Here is a 16,738-nt window from a genome sequence, read left to right as displayed (position 1 = left end):
TAGATGCTTTGGATTAGAAGTAACACTTGTCATCGCACTTAAAATTCACTGGCCAGAACCAATCACATGGCTCCATGCAAACAGAAGAAAATCTAGTAGATTTGCTCTTGTCCAGAAGGCAAAGAGCCAAGTATCTTTTGTATATGATATTAATGACTGCCATACCCTCTTAAGAGGAAAAGTGATAGATTTTTGATAGCCATCTATGAATTTCCTGTTTGCTCAGTTTCCCAAAACTAGTTCCCAGACAGAAGAAAACTTATACATGCACACACGTGCACACACATGCTGTTTATACTTTCTTTTCTTCTTCCTAGTGCTATTCAATAGAGAAACAAGTATGACATCTAAGGCAATAAATTGATGTGATGAGAACATGAGAGATGCCTTAAAAGCTCAAAGGTAGGGGCACCTAGGTAGCTCAGTAGGTTAAGCATCTGATTCTTGGTTTTGACTCAGGTCATGGTCTCGCAGTTTAAGCCCCACATCAGGCTCTGTGCTGACAGTGTAGAGGCTGCTTGGGATTCTTTCTCTCCCTTTCTGCCCCTCCCCTGCTCGTGTTCTCCCTCTCTGTCTCTCTGTATCACTCTCTCTTCTCTCTCTCTTTCAAAAATAAATACGTAAACTTAAAAAAAAGCTCAAAGGTACATTCAGCTTACTTTGGGCATAATGTAAAGCAGAGTAGAAAAGAGCATGAACAGAGAGGAAGGGTGGATTCTGAAGAAGGGTTTTTGTAGGTCAGAGGAAAATGTAAGTATATGAGGAGTTGGTAAAGAGAGAATCAAAAGGAGAAAAAGGAACTGAGGATAAGGATAGACAACAATTTTTATTAGATTATTTCATTATTTCTTTCATTCAGCAGTGACTTACTGGTCCCCGGATATGTGCTAACCCCAAAATTGTCTCTGGATATGGGATATACAAGATAAACCCACTCTTTGTCTTCATGAAACTCAGTGGTTCCGTGGAGGAAATATCAACATCATGATAATCTTTAATGTTGAGTATGTACTACAAACTCATTCTCTGTGTTTCTTAAAAATTATACAAGAAAAGTAGAAAATGCCAGTTTTAAGTGATTCTTATCAAATACCTTATTTAATTCTCAAAACTAAAAACCTTACAAGGAAGTACTATTACCATGCCCATTTAGAGATAAAGACATTGAAAGCTCAAATGATTAGTAATTTAAAGTTCCAAAATAGAGTCTAGATTCAAATCTAAGGATTTTGACCCCATATTGCAATTATGTCAATTATTGATTACAGAAGGAAAAAAAAAGCATACATTAAGTCCTATGCAGGAGTTAAGTGTAATGAGAAGTCACGGGGAGACTAAGAAGGGAAGTGACATTCCCAGAGTTACATTTTCAGAAAGATCAATATGTATGTGAATAGACCACAGGGAGTCTACAGTAGAAAAAAAGGAAGGTAGGAATATAGTAAAGTGTTTTGAAAATATATGGTAGCGGTTCAGGATGATGGTAGAAAATGTGGTGAGAAATGGCCGTATTTGACTTTGAAGGTATTGCCCCCAGATTGCAAGTGTGCTTAAAGAAAAATTAGGGATCGCTCCTAGGTTTGTGGCCTGGTCAATTGGGGTGAACAGTGTACTATTCATTCAGTATTATTTACTGAAATGAAAAGAGCATGGTAGGAAAAATTTCAGGGGTAAGGAAATTAAGAATGTTCATAAATCTTTAAGTTTGAGATGCCTTATTAATTATTCCAATGGAGAAGAAGAGATGTCAGTCTGGCAGTTGAAAATATACATCTAGTTTTCAAAGTAACGAAAAATCAGCCTGGAGATATAAATTTAGGGTTCAAAGGTATGTAGATAGTATTTAAGCCATGGTCCTGAGTGTTTGTTTGAGTGTAAATAAATCCCTGGCACTTTCCACATTTGCATAGCAGGTAAAGGAAGAGAACCAGTAGAGGAGACTTAGAAGCAGTGGCCAATAAAATAATAAGATAACCTGGGGAATGTGGAAACCTGGAAGCCAAATGAGGGATGCTTCAAAATTCAAGGGGAAAAAAAAGACCAGTGGCACATGTTGCTTATAGGTCAAGTAAGATAGATTGAGAACTAAGCTTGGGATTCAAAATGATGGAATTCATTGGTAATATTCATTTTATCATTAAGTAGAGGTCATCCATCATTTCTGATTTGTTGGAAATTTTAGAAACAAAGCCTTATTCTGTCATCTTATTCTATCTGTGGAATGTAATATTAACAAAAATTGAATTTTCACAGTTTACCCCATTAAGGAGGCTGGCTACCTTCTCCTAAAATCATATCCTTGCCAGAAGGAGTGTCTGGTTATCATGTGAACACTGTAAGATTAATTTCATTACAGGCATAGAAAGCTAGACAATAGAAATAATACGAATTCTAGTGTAGTAATCAAGCATTAAAATTATAGGCATTAACTATTGCAGGAAGCATAAACTATATAACCCTTAAGTACAAAATAATTATAGATATGCAAAATATATTTTATAAAGTGATTGCCAGTACACTGTTCTAACTCCAACTGTACTGTTTCCCTTATTGAACTTTATTTGCAAATTGACTTTCAGGAAACTTTTTGGTCCATCCTACAAGCTACCATTAGGAACTTTGCTATTCAAAGTTCTCATGTTGTCTGTGGTTGGCTGCTGTGCTTTTAAGAGCAAAGGCACAGAGAGGGATGATGTATACACATATTCTAAAATACTATCATTAACCCCTTAGTTAATTAGGTCTAGACTGCTCCCTTCAGCAGTCAGAATAGGAATTATATGCTCATTTTCTCTCTTATAGTGTCACCAAAATTAAAAAAAAAATTCTTTACAGAAAATATGGCAGCTCCAGATGGTGAGTTTCTGTCAATTAAGAGAACAGATAATTTTAGTTAACCCTTGGAAATCTCACTGACAGTCATTTCTCCTCTCCTTTTCATTTAGATACCCTGTAAAATATCCTAACATGTGATCAGTAATGATTATATACAAGTATCTACTGGACTTTTCACAGGGACCTTTTCTAAAATATACTGACACAGGTTAAAAATGACAGTTAAGAAAGACCAAAATATTTTCCTGGTGAACACTTTAAGTATATTTTGAAGTAAAAATGACAATACACATACACAGAGTTAACCTCACATTTTTACATTCTGTTACAGGGCTTCCCTTATCACACCATGTCAGTGACTCTCCAGTCACCATTACGGACTTTATTATCTTCCATTTGATGTCTGTATACCTTTCCCTTGAGTCCTAGATGCTACTGTTTCCACTTTGTAAACATCCCAAATGTCTAAATCTGAATAGCCAATTTCTTATTTCATGTATTTTCCTTAATTATTTTTAGAGCATCTTAAAGATTTTGAACACTTCCACCAGAAAATGGGCAAAGACAGCACATACACACAAAGAGGCAATATATTTGACTGCCTGTAAATCATAGCACTGAAAAAAAATTTTGCCCAGGACAAGAGATTATTTGTGATTCATTAAACTCACTGACTGATTCATTTGACTTCTCCACGTAACTCCCTCCCTGACAAAAAAATATTAACACAACCCATATGCATTGTAAAAATAAGTTTGACTAAGATCTTTTTGGATTACAAGGAACAAATTAAAGAATAATAAAGCATTAGAACATTTACATTTGAAAATTTGCAATTGTAAATTCATTCTCTACCTCTTTGAGATGGAAATCTTCTACAACTCAGGAATGTTTTCCTTTGGGTCCTGGGAGCCATCTTTTGAGATGTAATCACTAAAAAAGATAGGAGCACTGTCTCCCATCTCAGTGGAAGGGTAGGAACCTAACTTCCTAGACAATTAGGAAACACAGATGGCCTACCCACACTGAACAAATTCCTTCCACTAACCTCCAGGTTGTGTTTTTCTCCCCATTACCTCACCACAGTGTTTAAAAATCCTCCCACCTCTTGTTTCCAGGGAATTGAGTTCAGTCTCTCTCCATTATTGCATGCAATGTCTTGACCTCTATTGCAATAGTCTTGGATAGTCTTTCCATTTTTAACAAGCATCCAGGGCAATTCTTCTTTTATAGTATTATAGCAGGGGCTGAGAAAGATGTGGAAGAAATATAAATACTATTACCCCATTCTACAGAGTTTATAATCTGCTTAATAAATAGAAATAAAAATACACAAAAGAGGAGTGCCTGGCTGGCTCAGTCGGTTGAGAGTCCGACTTTGGCTCAGGTCATGATCTCACAGCTCGTGAGTTCGAGCCCTGTGTCGGTCTCTGTGCTGACAGCTCAGAGCCTTGCACCCACTTCTAATTCTGTGTCTCCCTCTCTCTGCCCCTAACCCACTGGCATTCTGTCTCTGTCTCTCTCAAAAATAAACATTAAAAAAATTTTTTTAAATACACAAAAGAATTAATGAAAAAGTAAGAGCAATAGAAGTTCTGTGAAAGAAGTCAATGTGATTTGAAATTCTTCTACAAATAAAATCATTAATTAACACCTATGTGAACCCAAAAGTAATATTCTGCAAAGAGCATCTCTGACTTTGCCATTGACTACTCTTTAACCTTACTCAGGTTACTTGATAATATCTGTGCTTCTTTGTTGATAAAATAGGGAAAATAGCTGATTTAACTATGTTATGAGACTTAAAAATAGCCAGTAATTATTGAGCACTTACAATGTGGCAGGTGTTATGTTCTAAAATGCTTTATCTATACTAACTCATTAGATTCTTACAACATTAGGTGGTACTATTTTCATCCTTATTTTACATTGGAGGAAACTAAGGCACTAAGATAGTAAACATCTTGATCATAAGTATCGCCACACAAACGGCTGGCCTACAGTGAACATCCAAGCACTATTCCCTACTGCTTACTTCATTCAAGTCTATGAAAATGCTTTCAAACCAAAACCAAACAAATACATGGAAAATAAATAAATATAAAAAGAAATGAATGTCCACTCTGAGAAAATGGGAAAAACTTAGCTGACTTCTGACATTTCTCCAATGTTCTGCATTCTGGTATGTGGGGATAATCAACATAAACTCTGTAAATTGTAATTTCCTGTTACACCTTCCAGTTTCTGCATTCTAAAAGAACACAAATCTGTGTTTTTAAAGGCTGCTTAAATATCTATACTTTTGGATCAGAAGCATCATCTCTCGTGAATGTTTTTCTTCATAATACTGAGAAAGACAGATGGGAATTTGTGCCTTCTCTCCACTGAAAGCAACAGGGAGAAAGTCTTGGAGCTGGGAACCCTTCCTGATTGTTTACTCTGCCTGGCTACCTGCCCATAGCAGCTTCTTGGATCTCTCCCTGAGAGCCCCCATGACAGCTATTCTGAAGGTCAGGTCTGTGCTCCACACATCTGTCACTATATTTCTTGTGATTTGCAGGCAGAAGACTGGTAGAATTGACCTGGGTTATTGATAAATATTGATAGTTGTGTGTGAAAATGTACTAGGGCATATGAGCTAGTTCTGATGTAGGAGGAATTTCTGTTCTCTTGACTCACCCCTCTCTTGCTCTTTGCTTTTCAGTTATTTGCATGCTTGTTAACACACATCCTGTAGGACAAGCAAGGACAAGAAGAGACATGCAAACTTAAATGAAACCATTCAGGTACAGTTGTAAGTAAGTGTCTGACAGGACCAAGATAGAAATGACAGGCTTCTGCTGCTTGACTTTTAGTTGTGGGGCAATAGGGAATTTTCTTGTTTTTTGTACTGTTCTTTCCTGGCCTATTTTTACCACTGAGTATGTTTTTATTTTGTAATTTTGAATAAAATATTAATAACACCTCATAAATACATTAAGTGTTAGCTTCACTTTTCAGAAAAGCTGAACTGTTCAATATCTTTCAAAGCATAAGCAAAGTGTGCAGTTTTTTTTGTATGTACAATATTGATTTTACCTGGATACAATGTATTGGATCAACCCTAGAAGTCTGGAAGACAACTGCTTAACCATTGATTCAACAGACATTAAGTTGGGCTGCTCAAAAATTCTCTTGCTCCTATATATTATTAGCATTAACAGTGAAGAATTACTGCTTATGTATTATTGAGTACAAATTTATTGAGCACCTAATATGCTCCCAGTTATAAGTTACATGATATGGTACCCATGTATCCCAGTTACATGATATGGTACCCAGCTTCCTTGAACTAAATTGTTATGCCAAACAAGAAGCCAGATGATCCATCTTTTTAATGTAGATATTTATCCTATATAATCTTTTTTTAAAATTAATGTTTGCGGGGCGCCTGGGTGGCGCAGTCGGTTAAGCGTCCGACTTCAGCCAGGTCACGATCTCGCGGTCCGTGAGTTCGAGCCCCGCATCAGGCTCTGGGCTGATGGCTCGGAGCCTGGAGCCTGTTTCCGATTCTGTGTCTCCCTCTCTCTCTGCCCCTCCCCCGTTCATGCTCTGTCTCTCTCTGTCCCAAAAATAAAATAAAAAAAAAACGTTGAAAAAAAAAATTTAAAATTAATGTTTGTTTATTTTTGAGAGAGAGAGAAAAAGTGTGAGCAAGGAAGGGGCAGAGAGATAGGGAGACAGAATTCAAAGCAGGCTCCAGGCTCAGAGCCATCAGCATAAAGCCTGATGCGGGGCTCAAACTCACAAACTGTGAGATCATGACATGAGCTGAACTCAGATACTTAACCAACTGAACCACCCAGGAACCCCCTGCTATATAATTTCTTATCCCTTCATATATTTGGCTGCCTGGATAACAAGACAATTCATAGGTAGGTAGGTAGATAGATGATACATGTATGTAATAAAAGACAAATGGTGTTGAATAAATGTAAGACAATTCAGATTAAAAAAAAAGAATAGCATACAAAACACCATACAAGCTATAAAATGAATGTTTTGAGAATAAGATTTCTGGAGGTCAATGCTTATAGGGTGTGTCAGGAAACTAAAAAGTCGGTAAGGTCTAGTGATTTTAAGCCCAAGCACAAAATGACCCCCAGGAGAATCTAGTGACAAGACAGAGAGCCTTAAATGTAGGGCCTAGGGGAAGTAGAATCATATCTTCTCCTGGAAAAAGTGTCAAAGATAGACACAGAATAAGGAAGATCATTTCTACAGAGGCTGGAAAGTGAATGATCCTAAGGAGCTACTAACAGAAGGTGAGAAACTGGGCAGTCACAGTGGGTATCATTGTACATGATCAATCATCAATTAGTGGAACAGCTAGATGATTCCAGGAACATGGTTGGCACTTAGAGAGTCTATAGATACTTGTATTTGAAATGCATGTAAGTCCCATTCCTTTGGTTCCAAATATTAGTGCTTTACCAAACAAATGCTTATGCAGATTCTAACACCAGAAGTGGAATTGTGTTACATGTATACATATCACTCAAAATACTCAAGAAATTAAGAGGCATGTGAAGATAGTGAGGGCTGCTGTGGCTAGGGAAGGCTTCCTGAATGAAATGCAACCTGAGCTGGGCATTAATGAATGGGCAAAAATGGATTGGCAGAGACTGGCGAGGAAGAAATTAGAGCAAGAAAAATTCTAGGAGTCAAGGTATGGAGGCAGCAATACAGGGATGTCAAGAGAAGTAGAAGGAAATGAGGGTTTTTACATGGAATTGGTCCAAATTATAGTTGGCTTGTGGAATTTTAAATGCACTCCCGAACACTAACTTCAAGAGTAACAAAAATTTTATGATTTTCCCAACTGAAATGACAAAACAAAACTTTTGCTAGTTGAAGCAAAAATGTTGATTTTTTATTTATTATTATTTTTTAATTTTGCAGAGGCTGAACAGCCTGAGTGTACACAGCCTGAGTGAGGCCTGCATGTGAAATGTAAGTGTTCTTAGTTACATTAAACACTATTTCATTCTTCTTAAGGCCTTCCATGGGCAAGTGGAGGAGAAGAGTGAGTCCAAAGAGGGAGAAGAGAGCCCTCAATAATTTTTCCCTGGGTTTTTCTTAAATATCAGGCACGTCTCACAAAACATAACACTGTACCTGTCAATGTGGATTTCTCATTGAAAACAGTTATGTGTGAACATTTAGTGGACAGAGACAAAAGAACCAGATTATAACTTGACATTCAATGGAAGGTGGCAATTCAGTTAGGGTAAGGTTATTTATTACTCCCTTTTGGGTAATATATTATGAAAATTTGTTCCTCGAATCTTTTGTCAATCATAACTCAACACCCAGGTATTCCTAGTTGTTGAAGGAAAGCTTTCAGTGGAAGAAAATTCCAAAGAATTAACAATGGCAAAGCCATGTTTTCCTTTTTGGCCAGTTAGAATAAATGTGGTTGTACATACACAGGGCATTATAGTTACACCCTTTTATTCACATTGTCATATCTTCCCATACCCCCTTTTGCATATTTAAATTATCCAGTGTATATCTAAGTCTTTTAGGGCCAAACTCAAAATATAGTCCCAGAATTAACCCTTCCTTGACAATTCTCATCTTCACTAATCTCTTCCTCTAGACTTTTTTGTATTTCAACTTTAAAAATTAAGGCAACAGAGAATGATGGTTTATGAACTCAGGTAATGGATTTAGATTTGGACCACTGTTTGGTGATTGGACCACTGTTCTGTGATTTTCTTTATGCTATCAGGCAAATTACTTACTCTCCCCTTAGCCTCAATTTTCTCTTTGTTAGAATAAGAACAACAGCAACCCTCAGCGATGTTATATGAATTGAATGAGACCATTTTCCAATATGCTATTCATGGCGCTTGACTAAATTCTCAATAAACTTCAGGCATTTTGAGTGGTAGTAATAATGATATTATTATTAGTCAACCAAAACAGAGAATTTTTTTAAAAATGCAATGACTATTCTTGATATTCACTGTGACTACAATGTTTCTTCTGTTAATAAAAATCCTAATTATCCTTTAATACTCATTCAAATCTTACATCTGTCATTAAGACTCTCTCAAATACCTCAGTAACCAGTAATCTCCTCTGAAATATCCTACTAGTCAGAGGATGTTATACAAAATTTTAACAACAGGATTTATTGAACACAATGTGCTTTGAATTCCAGCATACCTATGCTTGAATCCCTTGTCTGTAATTTCCTAGCCATGTATCATTAGCAAGTATCTATAACTGATCAAATACAAGGGAGTTTCCAAGGTCCAAATGAGAGAATCCAGAAGAAATTTTAAATTTGTAAACTTAATTATATATTTGCTTATAACATTTAATTTCAAATTTAGTAATAGATTCAAAAGGATTTATTAAATAAAGTAATGTACTTAAAGCATTCTCTTCTCCTATTTTATAAAATATGTATTTAAACTCTTCATAATCATCTTGACATCAATGTCTTATAAATAGAATCATTGGTAAGGCCATCAAATACTGTTTTCCAGATATGATTGAGACACTGCACTTTTCAAATTTCTGAAAAAGGCTTCAGTGGAAAAATTTTACTTAAAGTCTCAAATTTCATTTCCAAAGCTTTGGCACAGTTCTGTTGTTGTTGTTTTTCCATTTGTTTTGTAGGAATAACAGGGATCCTAATGAATCACCGGATTGATTTTCTAAATGATCTTCAGAAGTCTTGCTTATACTCATCCCCATTATTTGGAGTTGTGAGATTATATCCCCAGGAATCATTATTAAATCCATATTCAAATTTTTGGCATTAAGTATCATTAAGTATTTTTTTTCCTCCAATTCTATTTCTGTAAAGGTTTAATATTAGCTGTGACTGAGGTTTTTCAAGCTAGGTATCTTCTTCATAAGCCATTTTATTGTGTAAATTCAGATAATTTGAGAAAATACTCCAAATTTTGATTCAATTGAAGAGCTCAACCATAAGGCAATTCCTTTTACAGGGAATAGTTTCACATCTGAACATATGCAAAACTTACCTTCCTTGAGCATCAGCCATTTTACTTCTAAAATCGTGCTATCTGTATCTACAGTTACAGAACTGTTGGATAATTAACTAAATGAGATGGCATGTAGAACACCTGGTATTGTGTCTAGCACATTTTGCATTTTGTATACATTTTAGAATTATAAGGAATCACAATTATCATCAAAGAATACAGATGCCCGGATAATTTGCCCAAAGCAATGCAGCTAAAATGAGAACCCAAGTGTTCCAAATCTATATTCAGCTCACCCTTGGGTAAGCATTTAAAACGCCTTGTTTAAATTTAATGTACTATGGATGAAAATAAATCATTTCAGAACTAGATTAGTGGAATAGTAATTTGTAGCAGATTTTTAAAAGATGAAAAAGAGAGATGAGCGGCCAAAATCTGTGGCATACGGAGATTAAAAAAAAAAAGAGGTCAATGATTGGGAAACTGACTGGCAATACATTAACAATTATGTTATCTGTTAGGACTTTTTGTTTGATATTTGCTTGATCCCTACTAGTGTAAGTTTTAGTTTTCTGGTACACAAAGGATCTGAATTTATTCTGATCATGTATGACCTTTGAAATAAGAAGAATTTTCTGATCAAAATTGTTTAATTAGATATCTGCCTTTCATATGTACTATTATTTACTTGAGGCATTTAAAAATTGACTATTTCAGATGTAATTATATTCATAGAAGAATTTTATATTACTACAATTATAACTTTATAACTAGTTGGTATATTTGTCACTAATGGAAATTTAAATAAAATTCACTCATTAAAATACATACACAATTATCAAAACATACAGATATTAAAATGTAAATGGATGTTTATTTAAATGTGCTTGTCTTTGTAATGCAGTGCCACATTAAAGTTCACACAGCAGTTTGGGAGCACATGTCTGGCAATTAGATAGACAAAGTTCTAAGTCTCAGGACTGATGATCATCTCATTTCAGGTCTGGTGGTAATTATCACTAGTCATGGTTTTTTGGTTTTGCTTTGTTTTTTTAAGTTTATTTATTTTGAGAGGGAGACAAAGTGCAAGTGGTGGACAAGCCGAGAGAGAGAGAATCTCAAGCAGGCTATATACTGTCAGTCCAGAGCCTGATGCGGGGCTCTAATTCACAAACTGTGAGATCATGACCTGAACCAAAGTCAGATGCTTAACTGACAGAGCCACCAAGGCACCTCTATCACTGGTCTCTTGTGTGAACTCTTCCCTCTAGTGAGATAGAGCTCCTCATTTTCACTCAAACATTCTTACAAAAATTCTCAGTATTATGACTGTGTAAACCTGAAAAGCCTATCACTTTTTTTTCCATCAGACTTGCCTTTTTTTTTTTCCTCCAGATCCACTCTTACCACTCCAGAGAACTTCCCTATGACCCTGTATTGTTTTACCTCCATCTTGTTCAGTGCTCATATACCTCTTACCATCATACTAGGACATAGAGTTTCAAAGAATGAAACCTGAGAGATCATGAAAATTATCAGTAGGAAGACTGGAGTTCCAAAGGTCGAAATGAAATTGCCAGATAGGAGGAATATGTTCATTGTAGCCTGTGTTGCCTGTACTTTTGTGGGTGTTTCATCTAAGGAATTATTGCCATGATCAATGTCAATGAGCATTTTTTCTGTTTTCTTCAAGGAGTTTTATTACATTTTCAGGTGTTATATTTAAGTCTTTATTCTGAGTTAATTTTTGTGAGTGGTTTAAGATAAGGATCAGGTCCCCAGTCTTAAAAAATATTAAAATTCCTGCAGATCTTTTGTTAATATGGGTTATATACTAATATTTCCATATTATAAATTAAAACACACTTTAAAATCTTAATACATTTTAAAAATTATGTTAACAGAAAGAACTTTTATGAAACAAAATAATTTACAGAATATTTGGTGAGAAAAGTAAAATTGTTTTATGTTTTTGAAAATCCATGTGGCTTAATAAAAGCTAAGTTTTCATTTCTGCTTCTCCTATGGCTAATTTTATGTGTCAACTGGGCTAAGGAATGTGTGGTAACACATTATTTCTGGATATGTCTGTGAGGGTGTTTATGGAAAAGACTAGCATTTAAATCAGTCCACTGAGTTGAAGAGGATCCACTCTCACCCCAACAATGGGTTCCATCCAATCCAATCCCTTGGGAAACTGAATAGAACAAAAAGGAAGAGGAAGGGTGATGTCGTTATTTGTGCTTGAGCTGGGACATCTATCTTCTGCCCTCAGACATTAGACTGTGACTTGCACCACAGGATCCCCTGGTTCTCAGGCCTTCGGACTCAAACTGGATTATACTACCTGCTTCCCTGGTTCTCCAGCTTTCAAATGGCAGCTACAACCTCACTGATACAGCTTCTTAATTCCATATTTGCCAATATGTTATTTGGTTAAAGTATATGAAAATCTGGGATTACACAGATTTGTAGTTGGAGAAAAGAAAGTATTTTTATTTTCCAGATAATTGTGCATGTTCCCTTTTGATACTACACCAGAACTTGGCAAGGAGTAGTTTCCTAAAAGTTAGTTGCAATGTGGAAATTTGAGACCACATCAGTAAACTCTTTAAACTTATTACATTTAAAATCCATGTCAATCTTGAATTTTTCTTTTAATGGGAGGGAAAGAGACAGAGTACAAGCAGGGGAGGGGCAGAGAGAGAGGGAGACACAGAATCTGAAGCAGGCTTCAGGCTCTGAGCTGTCAGCACAGAGCCCAACGCGGGACTCGAACTCATGAACTGCGAGATCATGACCTGAGCTGAAGTTGGATGCTTAACCAACTGAGCCACCCAGGCACCCCAGTCAATCTTAAATTTTGAATGAGTCTTTGTTTGTAAGTTGTTTTTGAGAAATCCTGCAAGTTTCATTCAGAAAACATTGGTTTACTGACCTAAGCTGAATTTCTAAATGTTGACACATTTCATCAAAAGATGTCAAAATCTCAGACTCATTGACATTGCCACTAATTTAATTAGAAAAGTTTTGAAGTATTGCAAAGCTATCCTGGTTCACGTGGCATATATTTTCCAAAATACTAATTTTTATTTGAAAGTTTGATAATGCCATCATTTGTTCTCCTTAAAGTAATAAGCTCATTCATTCAACTTTTGGGAAAATATCTGCCTAATACCTAAGTCTAAATCTTTTGTCAGATAATCATTATTGCAAATAAAAAAGTGGTTTTCTATGAACAGAGGGGCTAATTTAGCATGCCACTGGATTGCCCAAATGATATTCCTGGAGATAACCATCTAACATCACTATGAGACAGAAGAACTTTATGTGCACCTACCATTTTCTCATACAGAATATTACAGAGATATTTTCTGAGGGTAGAAATTTAGTGAAATTTCTACTAATTCATCAAAGACATTCTTAAATGAAACTGGCATATGTTTACTGTAAGTGTGAGGCGAATGAAGAATTTAAAAAAATTGGTAGTATAATTTGGTACCACCACATTGACTTGTCCTAAGGCACCTGCAGTTTTATCTATAATTTTAGTACTATCAGTGTAAATGTCAGCACATTGAGAAAATGAGAATACTGTTTTAGTATTATTATAAAAAGAATTTTGACATTAAGGGTTTTCTGAATAGGTCTTGGGGGATTCCCCCGGTGGTGAAGGTACCACACTTTGAGATCCACTGATTAAAGTTTTATATTTGAAAGAGAAAGAGAGAGAGACAGAGACAGAGACACATGAATGCCACTACCTTGGCCAAAATATGTTTTCCATAGCCAATAGCAGTGCAATTGCAATGTTATACTTTCAGAAAATAATTAATTATCTCCACTTCTTAACCCCCAAAATGCTATTTATAAGGTCTCTAGTAGCAGTGGTTCCCCGAGTGTTTGCTTTCTATTTGTCACCTGATAATCACTCTGAGCTACCAACTCAGGATCAAGTACAGATTCATAAAGTGACAAGTAGAAAATAACTATTATCCTGACTGTAGCCCACTCTTCTGTGCAACCACTTTGACTCTCAACTATCAAATTATGGCCACTAAGCTCTTCATAGCAGTTTTGGAAATTCATGGAGTATTATAAATATATTTTTTAAAAGTACTTTTGTTTTCTTTTTCCCCTGTTATTTATTTTTTATTTATTTGTTTTGAGAGAGAGTGGGGAAGGGGCAGAGAGGGAGGGAGAGAGAGAATTCCAAGCAGGCTCTGCACTTCAGCACAGAGCCTCACTCGGGGCTCAAACTCACAAAAGTGTAAGATTATGACCAGCGCTGAAACCAAGAGTCTGATGCTTAACTGATAGAGCTGATCAGGTACCCCTGTTTTCTTATTTCAAGATTATTTATGTAACGTAGCACTCTGACAGGAGGGAGAATTTACATTTGCACAAGAGCGGACAGCTTTCAAAAGGGAAGCAGAACAGCAAACAAGGGAAAGAGAATATAATGAAGAGTGTACATATATTGATAGTTGATAGTCACACATTCTAACTATATATGCAAAGATAAATATTTTGGGAGTGGGGTTAAGGAGAACTATCTATGTGAGTAAAAGGGGTGTGTGGTTTTAAACAGTGTTTAAGATGAAAAAACAAAAGCAAAACCCCAATGCTCAATAAATCTCTACATCTTGGAAAAACAGCTTCTTTGTCACTACTTCGACTAGCCTGATGAGATGGCTCTACAGATTCCTCACTTGATTTTGTATTGGCTATAAACATAATAATTTCTATAACAAAGACAGTATTTTCTGAGATGAGAAAAAGTAGACCCATTTGTCAGATAGTCCAGGAGCCTGAATAGAGTGACATAAATGACCTGAGTCCTCACTAGAGTCACCAGATAAAATGCTTCACTCACTACATTTTCTTGCTTAGGGAACTATAGTTTCAAAAAGAAAAACTATGGAGCACCTGGGTGGCTAGTCGGTTGAGCATCCGAATTTGGCTCAGGTCATGATCTCACAGCTCGTGAGTTCGAGCCCTGCATCGGGCTCTATGCTGACAGCTCAGAGCCTGAAGCCTGCTTCTGCTTCTGTGTCTCCCTCTCTCTCTGCCCCTCACCCACTCGCACTCTGTCTCTGTCTCTCTCAAAAATAAACATTAAAAAAAAATTTTAGAAAAAGTAATCAACAAAACTGTAAGTCTTCAATTTCTTATTGGGAATTTTTCCATTGCTTTGTCTTATATATTTTTCTGTGGGAGTTTTACTATTGAACATACTGTTCGATTTTTTTTTAATGAAATATTTTTCTATTTCCATTAAGATTCAAAGAGATTGTCATGTGCAACTCGAATAGGGCAGATAATAGTTCTAAAATTCTTTGGGTTTATGAGCCATAATGAGATATTTAATATTTTCTATTAAAGTGTAATTCTGGGTACACTTGGGTGGCTCAGTTGGTTAAGCATCTGACTCTTCACTTTGGCTCAGGTCATGATCTCATGGTTCATGAGATCCAGCCCTGTGTTGGGCTCTGTGCTGGCAATGCTGTGCCTGCTTGGGATTCTCTCTCCTCTCTTCTGCCCCTCCCCAAACTCACATGCATGCTTTCTCTCAAAATAAATAAACCTTAATAAAAACCTTTAAAAATAAATAAATGTCATTTTGCTTATCACCTTAAAAGATAGTTAAAAGGGTGAAAAACTGAACCCCAAATTCATTTCTTATTAGTAATAAGATATATGAAATTGCTTTATTAATGTCAGCTTTTATTGAAAGGTCTAATTCTACTCTTTCTGCCCTCCTGTGCAAAACTCTAGTAAAAGTCATGTTTTCTTAACCATATTTTCCTCTCTAAATTAATAGTTGATTATCCAAACAGCAGGGGAAGTTGAGGAAACACTACTTCCCCATGAGCCTCCTCACTGTTACTTAGAGACTTCAAAATGAATATGTGTTTTAAGGCTCATGTTTTCATTAGTTTCTAACTCTTCCTTAGAACTGTTTGAACTGAATTTACTCTTAGGCCAACCAGAGGTATTATAAGTGGTTCCTTCAAATGGGTAGGTTACAGAAGGGAGCAGCTACATGTAAAATTTTATCTCTTGACTTTAATTTTATCCATAAAATGATCCTAATAAAATTTTCGAAGTCTTTTTCTCCATCCTGCCCAGCATTTATTCTCCATTTAAACTGAACTGTTTTGGGGCGCCTGGGTGGCGCAGTCGGTTAAGCGTCCGACTTCAGCCAGGTCTCGATCTCGCAGTCCGTGAGTTCGAGCCCCGCGTCAGGCTCTGGGCTGATGGCTCAGAGCCTGGAGCCTGTTTCGGATTCTGTGTCTCCCTCTCTCTCTGCCCCTCCCCCGTTCATGCTCTGTCTCTCTCTGTCCCAAAAATAAATAAACGTTGAAAAAAAATAAACTGAACTGTTTTACTTCTTGGCCCCATGGATAGAACATAGGCATTTTTAACCATTCCTCATAAATTACACATATCCTTCTTCTCAGTCGAGGAACCTACTCCATCATTTAAAACTAGCTCAGATCTCACAAGTTCCATTATGCCCATTCCCACTTCTTAAAATCCAGTCATCTTTGTTATCTGGACTCTTCTTATTTAAGGGAGTAGTCTTACCTAGAGAACTGGGAGACTGAAGTATAGTGATGCTAAATAATGTCATGAAACTAAATGAGATCACATACCAATTGAGTGCAGTTAGAAAATAAGATCTGAACACTGGTAACATAAAGAGGAACCAGAATCAGACAAGAAACCCAAATTAAAAAAAAAATCAAAAGACAGTATCTCAAGGAGGAGAGAGTGATCAACTCCTCCAAATACTGATGATAAATCATGAGTCATTTTATTCCCATATTCTTTGTTATATGATAGAGGGAGATGACCTTAGAGATTAACTAAAAAGTTTCTTGATTTTTTATTCT

The 16,738-nt window shown here is 36.1% G+C and overlaps 1 protein-coding gene and 1 long non-coding RNA gene across 3 annotated transcripts in view; one reads left to right on the top strand and one right to left on the bottom strand.

Moving 5' to 3' along the window:
- RIT2 (Ras like without CAAX 2) overlaps positions 1–16,738 on the bottom strand; it is a 354,435-nt gene that overhangs the window by 35,838 nt on the left and 301,859 nt on the right. The gene's annotated exons all lie outside the window — the stretch shown is intronic.
- LOC115528469 lies at positions 5,185–8,086 on the top strand. 2 transcript variants are annotated; one of them, XR_004344305.1, is made up of 3 exons: positions 5,185–5,350; positions 5,540–5,621; positions 7,777–8,086. It is a non-coding gene; the product is annotated as an uncharacterized LOC115528469 (long non-coding RNA). The 2 variants fall into 2 exon arrangements; XR_004344306.1 differs by having other exon boundaries at positions 5,540–5,633.

Source organism: Lynx canadensis, chromosome D3, assembly GCF_007474595.2.
Source record: "Lynx canadensis isolate LIC74 chromosome D3, mLynCan4.pri.v2, whole genome shotgun sequence".
Taxonomy (NCBI): Eukaryota; Metazoa; Chordata; class Mammalia; order Carnivora; family Felidae; genus Lynx; species Lynx canadensis.
This window is presented reverse-complemented; position numbering and strand designations above follow the sequence as displayed.